We start from the raw sequence: 9,819 nt of genomic DNA, 5'->3' as shown, positions 1-9,819 counted from the left end.
TCTGCGGGGTGGTGGTGGGGAGGCTGAGGCTGGCAGAAAGAAGGCAGGGGAGAGGGGCCTCTAGCTCTGAAATCTGTTGGGGCACAACGACCAGCAGCTAAAGGCAGCTGAATTGAGGCATTAGGGATTTAATTTGATGATGACTTTATTTTTTCCAGAAGTGGTTGAATTTCATTTGTTGCTAGTAAATGGCCACCTACAAGCAAAATGTTCAAGGTGGAAATTCAAGAGCTTACCCAGCCCTGAGCCATCACCCAAAAAGTCCCAAATGTGGATTTTTACAGCCTCCTTATACCCAATCTCCCCTCTCCACCAGTGGAAATAGCTAATCAAGGAGAGTGGGGTGGCTATTCTCCATTATTCAATAGCTGTTCTCCATTATTCAAGGAGAGTGGAAAACAACTTTCCACATGAGAACAACTGGGCAGCTCCCAGGTGGGGCTGGGGTATTAGATCCTCCAGGCTGCCAAGGTCAGGGTAGCTGGGGCAGCTGGAACTGTTCTTGCCTCTGCCCACAGCCGCAGATGAGGCTGGAGGAGCAGGGTGTGAGCTAGTCCATGGGAGGCTTTTATGTGACTTTGGCTCATAACTCATGGGCTACCTCTTCTACCTGAAACCAGATCAAAGGGGATAGGAAGGAATCCAGAACTCTTGGGAGGTAGGTGTAGCATCCTGTGACACAAATTAGTCAGGGTAAGGAGATTACCAAGATCAGGCGCACAGTTGCCCTGGACAAATGAGACCTCCAGAAGGCTGAAGTAAATAAGTAGATATAGATTGATGTATATAATTCTAAAATGTTGTTTTATAACCTGACCGTACTTTCAGACCAGAGACACATACGTGGGTGTCTGCTGAGAGGCAAACATTGCCGGAGTCCCTGGAGCTGCTGCTGGGGAAGAGTTGGGGCAGAACAGTCCCACTGCTGGTCCCATTCAAACAGCCACAAGAGACGTTGCACTCTGGCCCATTGCCAAGTACCCCGGAAAGCCAGCAGGGAGGAAAGTGGTCCATCTGTAACCAAGAAAAATACTGAATTCCGTACCTTCACAAGGACTTCGTAAGACAGCCTACAGATCTAGGCAAATAAAGGAATTTCCAAAATGGAACCATTCATGAATCCATTTTCTCCTAATTATCAATGATGTCTGTGGCATTAGGGGCCTGCAAGGCATGATGACTCTGAGGGGCAAGGGTCAGTGGCACTATGGTGGATGGAAGCTTCACCAACACCCAATATTACTATCTTTGGTTGCCTTTACCACAGGAAATGAGAACTTCTGAGCCAGCTCGGAAAACAGTAGACGGTGTTTGCTATCCAGAGGTCTCTCCTTCCAGGAGAGGCAAAGAGAACAAGATAAGTGTTTATTTCCACAGCCTTCCTCTCTTGCCACCAAGTTTCATTCTGTATCTCCTCTCTTTCTAGTCTGCACAAATTAAGAAGAGCTAACATTTACTGAGCTTGTTACTCCATGCCTTAGCACCCTGTGCTAAGTGCTTTACATGGACTTATGTCACCTGCTTCCAGCTCTACAAGCTGAGAACTAGTATTACCAGTCCCATTTTACACATGAGAAAACTGAGGTACCAAGGAGTTAGGCAGCTTGGCAAAGGTCTCACAGCTTTTAGTGCAGGTAAAATTCTAAAAGGAATTCTGCAGCTGGAATTCTTTGCTCCCACACCCTCAGCCCTTCTCTGTGCACACCTAAGTTCTCTCTGGTTGCAACTGATTCGAGTAACTTAGTAGGGAAAGATGGAGCACTGATGGAACTGTCTTACACAGGCCAAAAAATCTTGCCTGCCCAGATCTAACATACACATGAGAGGTCTTCAAAAGGATAGTGGGGCAGGGTCTCCCACTGTGACATTACTCAAGGCACGGCCCAGCCAAGTGCCCAACAGAACATGTATCACTGCAGGAGCCACAGTGGCTGCTTCCAGGAAGGCAACCTGGAAGCAGTGACCTAGGGCTATGGGCGGTCAACTGGGATCATGCGACTAAGCTCTTATTCTGCTCACCAGGATCCCCATTGCCAGCCTCAGACCAGCCCTTGGTCAGCCTTCTCTCGCGGTGCCCAGTCAGCTTGGGCAGCTTCACCTGAAAACATCCGCTTTACATGGCTTTGACCCTTTATTGTCTCAACCCCAAAGCCACCTGTTCTCTGAAGGCTTCTGGACCTTCAACCCCACCCACTTGTAGGCTGGTAACATCAATTATGTCTTAAGTAGACTTTGTCCTCGCAGTAGTGGTCTGTAGCCAGTGCCAGCAGAGCATTTCTGCCTGCCAATTGGGAGCTTCTTGAGGACAGGATGTGTTAACCCAGCATGGGAGCTCTCTCCATCACTCTATGATGGCCACTAGTGAGATAAAGCTGCCTATGGTGGGCCCTCAAATATTTTCAAACTGAGTTCCCCTCTCATCCGCCCCCAAACACACACACATACATACACTCACAGGACTCAACTCGGGGGGTCCTCTGTTTATTTTAATTGTCATCCCTACAGCTCAGATCCACTTGAAATGCAAATAAGAAACTGTCTTAAGGTTCCGAGCACTTATTGGTGTCAGTTATTTATCAGAGTAGCAGAGGACTTGGAAATCAGATTCCTCGTGAGAAAGGGGACAGGCAGAGAAACCTCACAGGTCCTTGGAGCCAAATGGAAGGGAGCAGAACTCCAGAGTTCAGAGGAAAAACCTCGGCTTGGGAGAAAAAGCTATTGGCTTAATTTGAAGGGCTCCTGTCAAGCTGCAGATCAGCGTTAGGAAACATAGCTGGAGGGAGAGACAGCCTCGTCATCAAAGTCCCCACCCCTCAAAGGACAAACCTTGGCAGCCACGCTGCAAAGTCCCTCTTGACTTCTGGGCTTAGAGGAGTTCCAGTTCTGGGAGTGAGTTCGGTCTTGTTTGGGTGCCAGGGTGGCTGCAGCCTCCTCCCCTGGCAGAGATCACAGGCCTAGCTCTTTCCCACCCCACCCAACCCCCACCCCCTCCCACCTGCCCCCAGCAAAGGCTGGCCAGGAGGGCCTGGGCTGCCAGAGTAAAGGAAGATTTTAGGGATGGAGGGGACGAAGCCAGTCCCTGGGATGCCCTGGACCAGGCCCCAAACCACTGTTTCCTGTGGGATCCAGAAAGGAAAGGGAAGAGGGTGAAATGCAAGAAGACCTCCCCTCTTTAGTTTTGCCTTTTCCCCATTTTGGACTTCTCAGTGGAATGTTGGCAGCCTCTTTTCTTGGGCTACATTTTCTCTCCCCTTGATGGCAAATCCAGTCTCACTGGCTGTCTAGCTCTGTGCAAATGCTGCATTAAAACTCTTATTGAGGTAAGGTGGTGTTGCCCAGGTTTCCTTGGTACAGGTGTTGCCCATGCATCTGCTCTTTGCTGCTCCTGGATCTCCCTCCTGTCCTCCCTAGTAACTCTCAACCATGTCCACCCCACTGAGGGAGCTTCCTTCAGTACTACAGATGCATTTTTCACCCAGCCAACTGACTGCAGCAGACTCTCATATCATCCAGGGACCACCATTTGCTTTCTTTCCATCTATTTTTTTCCTGATTTTTTTAACCTATGACTGGAAGCCCAGCTGGCACCTGTCTCCTGAAGAAGACTGTGGGGAGGGAGGTGAGCAAGTGGAAGCATTAGATGCTCAAAGGGAAGATATGTGCAAGGAGGAGCCACTGAGTCCCTCACCTGGGCCTTGGGCCCTGGGAGGCCCCTGAGGGCTCTAACACTAGCTGTTCCTGTTTTGCTCCCAGTTTCTCACAGCACCCCCATCTCTATCTAGGGCTGGAGATGCCAGTGGACAAGTGTACTAGCAGCCTCTGTGGGCCTGAGGAATATGGGTTGCAGCAATTTAGAACAGAGAGAGGCTAATGAAAGCTAGGGAAACATGAGAGGGAATGGAAGGAGAAGACAGAATTTAAGAAAAAAAAGACAGGAATGGAAAAAGAAAAGGAATAGAAAAAGGAAACAAAGGGTAAGAAAAATAGAAGGGAAGTGGTCAGCACTGCCTCTCAGTTACTGAGACCTTGGCTGCACCTCTGTCTGGTGCATGTGTCAATGCCCCCCACCCTGGCCCGTTTTCCCCAAGCAGCTTGAGACTATCAGAATCTGAGGTACTAGCAGAGGACTAGGGATCCTAGAAAGTGTCTTCTGAGCAAGTCCATCACATCATGTATAGCAGAGCCAGGGTGGCCCATTGCCTGGGGCTTGAAGGCCTCAGCAAAGGGTTCCTAGCACAAAGCAGAAGGGGGCCGGGTGGGGGGGTCAAGGGCCTGGAGGAATCAGCTGTGCAGATTGAAGGCCAGGTATGGTTGGGTCTCCTGAACTCCTTTCTCAAACACTGATGTGTTGGATACAGCATGCCCTGGGCAGCCAGAGAGCAAAGACAAGAGATCTCAGAGTACAGAAAGAAAACGTGGTTATTGGGAGAAAGGGCTAAGAGACTTAGGGCCCTAGGGAGTGGAAGACCCAGAAGCAGGACCCAGAGCAGTGGGAGTTTGGCCAGGTTGACCCAGGCAGAGGAGGGAGGGACCTTGGGCTTAGCGTGAGGGTGGGAGAAATTAGTGGGAAGCCATGGTGTTTGTCGCTTTAAGTAGTTAATATTTTCCCAAATGTTAATCCAATTTGAGGTTATTAGGCAAAGTGCCGAGAAAGGTTGCACCTCAGACTTATTCCCGTAAATCTCCGTGCTCTGGGTATGGGGAAAGACACGTGAGAACTGGCTAATATTGGCCTTCCACCCACTGAGTCCGCAGCTGCCGCCACCCCTCCACTATTAGAGAAGAAGGTGAATGGCTTTTGAGTTTTCTTCTCCAAGGCAGGAGGTGGTTTTCTCTCTGAGTTCTTCCTCCCCTCTCTTCAATTCACTTTCCCGAACTGGAGCCTCAGCCTTGACTTTTCCTCCTGCACTCCCCAAGCCCCCACCACCGCGCCCAGCAATTCTTCGTCAAAGACAAATAAAGCCTAGCTTCCTGCCTGGGTCGACCGGTTCCTTGTGGGGGGGTTTGTGGGGGGGAGTGGGAGATAGAGAGAGAGAGCGCAAGAGAACCCTGGCGAAGAGGAATGCGCTGCAAACCCGGGCGAACAGATGTGCATGGTGCACTCACCCAGCCCCGGCATGGCCTAGACAGCCGCTGCTCAGCCCTGCGGCCCGTGGAGTTACATTATTTTCTCCCCGGTCCAATCATCGTTTTACAGGAAAAAACATTAAATAAATATAAATTGCTGCTTTACAAGATCAAAGTGCCGATTTCTGGTGCATATGGAGGAGTGGGGAGATGGGGACGAAAGAGATGGGGAGAGTGGAGCAGTCGTGGTTGCCCAACTTCAAAGGGTTCTCAACAGTGCGTTTTGCCATTGTATTTTAAATACTCTTCCCCACCAATTTCGCAGGGTGCGCAGCGGGGAAACTTGTAGCTTCAGAGTTCAGGGCTCGTGGAGAAACCTTGCTTTGACCATCTCTGCGCGCCCCCACGGGACTCAGAACCCTGAGGCTCTTCTAGAGATACCAACTTGCCCAGGGCGCGGGGCGGGGCGGGGAGGTGGGGAGGCGTGGTGAGGAAGAGAATGTTTGGGGCGGGGGGAGCTGTGATCTGGTTCTGTAGAGTCACCAAATACACCAATAAACCGCGAAGAAGCCACCAAGTCGCCATGCCCCTACTCAAGCTCAAAGCTAGAAGGCTAGCTGAAGGCTCCTTGTCAATTTTCCTTGCGCTCAGGCGAGCTGTTCCACCGGAAGGACTGGGGAGATTCAAATTATATTGGGAGACCTGGATCAGTATCAGGTTTTCAGAGGTTAGCGGAGTACAGAAGTTAGCGGGGTTCTTGATGCTGGAATTGTTTATTTGTGACCCGGCCACCTGGGCGACTACGTAGGCCTGGTACAGGAGGCCGGGGTTCCCTCTGTCCCCATTGCGCTTTCCTTAATCGAAAACCGGATAGATGCCGGCCAAGTAAAGTGCCCTAAAGTGTAGCTGGGACGCTCACGCCGGAAGCCTGGGGAGACTCGAGCCGCGAGTTCGCAGGGCTTGGGAGTGTTTTGCAGCGGAAGAAGCTCAGTCTAGGGGCTGAGTCCCCTGAATAAGTTAGCCGCCTCTCAGCTTTCGCCAGGAGATTATCTTGGAGCCAAACGGCCGAGATTGAAGGCTCTTTCTGCGGAATCTGCCTCCGGAGTAAGATGCGCAAGGGGACCGCCACGTCCTCACCCAGCTCCCAGCGGCCTTTGGGGTGGGCCCGGGGACAAGCCGGAGGACTAGGCTTCTCCCAGAGCGCGGCTGTCTTTGCAGGAAAGACCCAAGTGCGCGATGTCAGCCCGCCTGCGCTTCATCTGAATTGTCCTTATGTGGCCATTTCTGTTTTAAATTTCAGATTTGTCTACTAAAGAAGTATGGGTTAAAACAGCTGACAGCGCGCCTGCTCTTTCCCGCCCTGGGTTCTACATCTCTCCAGCCTCCCGCCAGACTGCATCTCCAATCTGGGAGCTATCCTCTTGGGAGGATGAAGCAACAGTGTTATTCTCGTTTCCAGATAAGGAAACTAACGTCCCTACAACTTGACGTTAAATGGTCCCGGGTTCCTGAGCCGCAAAGCTAGGACTATTACCTAGGTCACCGAAACATTTTTGTTCTTTCCACTCCCCTGAGTGGGATTCTGTTAGCCTCGCAGGCCCTTCTCCCACCCGTCATTTGAAGTCACCGACCCCGGGGCAGCCCCAACAGCTCTGTGCGGGCCTGCGCGCACCGCCCTCACCGTGCGCGCCAGGCATCTCACCTCAACCAGGCAGGTGCAGAGGTGACGGGTGCGGCAGCCGCAGTTCGTCCGGCCGTGGGGCAGGAGTAGGCTGGCCGCCTCCTTCTGCTGCCCGGCGGCTGAGGGGGCAGGGGAGGGGGAACAGGGCTGGGAAACTGCCGTCAGCGGGTCCCGGCCCCGCCTCCCGAACACAACGTCCAGGAAACCTCAGAACTTTCTATTGTCTGAGAAGCTTCACTGAACAAATTGTCGCTAAAACTATAGAGCTGCGAAGAGCAGATCAGGGCAGGTTCTAGAGCGGCCCTGTGCCCCAGAGCCTGCCTGCCAGAAAGTGTGACCGGAAGCCCCCCCACTGTCAGGACCACGGAGGAGAGAGAGCGCGGCGCCTTAGTGCCGCCCTGCGCCGTGGTGGGGAAGCTGAGCCAGAGGTGTCGACGCCCCAGGAGCTGGGGGATCCAGGCCTAAACTCACAGGTTCCGAATGGGCAAGGGAGCAGAATCAAGCATCGGCGGGCGCCTGTAGAAAGCGCGTCTGCCTTGGAACACCCTTACAGGGTACCCAACCCAAGCGCCAGGTTTCCTGGCCTTGCAAGGAGAGATTGAATTTGTCAGGATTCTCCACTCTGAAAGGTGGCTCATAGTGAAGTTTCACCCTTCCTGGTCTGCACAGAAGTCAGTCAGTCTCTCTCTCTCTCTCTCTCTCTCTCTCTCTCTCTCACACACACACACACACCACACACACACAAACACACGCACACCCCACCCTTAACCTCAACCTGCGCGCTTGGGGGTAGATTCCCGAGAGGATCAGGGAATCTCTTCTTTTTCTCACTGCCTTGGGTGAGAAACCGCTACCTCCTCTCAGGAAACAGCCGCGTGTTGGTGTGGACCAGTGGACTCGCTGGAACATTGACTCACGACCTAACCATGCACCAGTCTCTTAATTGCAGAGACCGCATTCCTCTTTTGTGGAACTGGGGTGATTGGGGCAGCCTAAAGGTTCCTGGGACTGGTTCACTATGGGCTTGGGTGCTCATTTCCAGTACATCTGACACGTGTGCACATCTATATTTGAATCCGACCACCTGAGCCCTGCTAGCACCAGCGCACAGACCTACACTGTCTTTCTGTCCCTTTGGCTACTTTCCCTGCTTGCTGTTTCTGCTGGGTGATTAACGACCCCAAATAGTGTAAGGAATTCGACTTCTCAAGCTCAGCATTTTCAATTCCTTAATTTGTCCCTGGGTGACCGTTAACAATTGTGGCTGTAGATCACATGGGGCGGACCAGGTAGAATGAGCAGCTGATTCAACACTGTTGAGTTGGGGTTTGGTTTCATTTTTTTTAAGGCGACTCTGAAAGTAGCCCCTGGAGAACTTCAAGAAGGCAGCAGGCTGCAGGCTGTGGAGGTCCCTGCACTAAGATGCCTTTGGGTTGTCACCACTTTCATTCTTTATAAATAGTAAAGTGCTAGCAACTAGCAAAGCCCCTCTGGGCCGCAGCCTCTGATGTGGGTGGGGCAGGCAGGTGAGAAAACTGAGGCTCAAAGGTTTCCTGCTTCAAATCAGAGGTCTCACTGGGAGAACTGCGCTCTGGGTTTCCTGTTTCCTGTGTGGATCCCGGGGTATATTTTCCTGGGAGCCAACAGGGAGTGTACTGGGAAAAGGAGAAGGTACTCACAGCAGAACTGTTCCAGAGGCAACCTTAGTTTGACTTTTTTGTAGTTGTTTGGGTTAGAAGCAAGTTAGTCCTCTCCATTGCCCACCTCTCCCCTACACAGGCTGAGTCCTGATCATTGTTCTATTTCATTTAGAAAAGGAACATTGTCCCTCCTGAGGGGCTGGGCATGAGATCTGAAACATTCCAGGTTGCCTCAACAGCTGCTACCAGTTTTTTTTTTTTTTTTTTCAAAGTGGGGCTTTAAGTGGAACTTTTAAAATACTTTTCTGTCCCCATCACCCTCCTGATTAAGCAGACAGTGGCTCTGGGGCCAAAGCCTTTAGAGATGACTCCCTTCATGGACTTCTGGTACTCCCAAAGTACAAGGAGGAGTATAAGAGGAGAGGTGGAGGAAAGAAAAAGGAGACAGAGGAGAAAGAGAAAGGGAAGTGTCTTTATTTGTCCTGTTTGCTTGGGTCTTCCTGATTCAGGAGACTGATTCTGCTCTGATGGGGAGAAATTAGCTCCTTCCCTCCCCTGCAGCAACTGGGGCATGGCTAGCTGCTCCTTCCAAGCTCAGAAAGGGTCAAAAAGGGCCTGGACCGGGAGGGGTGGCTCACACCTATAATCCTAGCATTTTGGGAGGCCGAGGGGAAGGATCACCTGAGGTCAGGAGTTGGTGACCGGCCTGGCCAACATGGAAACGCCGTCTCTACTAAAAATACAGAAACTAGCCAAGTGTGGTGGCAGGAGCCTGTAATCCTAGCTACTTGGGAGGCTGAGACATGAGAATCGCTTGAACCCAGGGGGTGGAGGTTGCAATGAGCCAAGACTGAGCCATTGCACTCCAGCCTACAAGAGCAAAACTTCCTCTAAAAAAAAAGGGGGGGGGGTGGTCTGGGCAAGGTGGAAAGAAGAGTGTATCTGCATGCTCTAGGTGGCAGCAGGCCTGGCTAGGGTCAAGAAGACCCTCCAACTCCCTCAGAGGGATTAATACCTGGGGTCTTCTGGGTGGCAAGAGTGAGACCCATTGAGCTCCAAAGTCCTGGCACTGAACTCTTCTCTCCGAGGTGCCAGGTTTGTAGTTTCTGAAGTCACACAATTGTGATTAAATGCATGATTTTGTAAAACACACAGACTGTGCGACTAGTCTTAGCTAGAGTGAGAACAGTGACTTCTGTCCTTTTTGGAGCTGACAAGCCTCTCCCAAATTAAGACTCTAAGCTTTTCTGAGAAGTTCAGCCACTCTGTGAAAATGCTGACTGAGGCTGAGGTGGGCTAACAGGGGCGACCTGCCTGTCTGCAGGCCTGTGAAACCCAATCAGTATACCTCCTAGAGAGAGTTGCAAAGGAATGTACGGGTGTGCAGGATGAAATCAGCCCAAGAAACTTTATAGAAACATGAGTGTGATC

The sequence above is a fragment of the Macaca fascicularis genome, chromosome 1 (assembly GCF_037993035.2).
Source record: "Macaca fascicularis isolate 582-1 chromosome 1, T2T-MFA8v1.1".
Taxonomy (NCBI): Eukaryota; Metazoa; Chordata; class Mammalia; order Primates; family Cercopithecidae; genus Macaca; species Macaca fascicularis.
The sequence above is the reverse complement of the archived record's forward strand: the minus strand, read 5'-3'. Positions refer to the sequence as shown.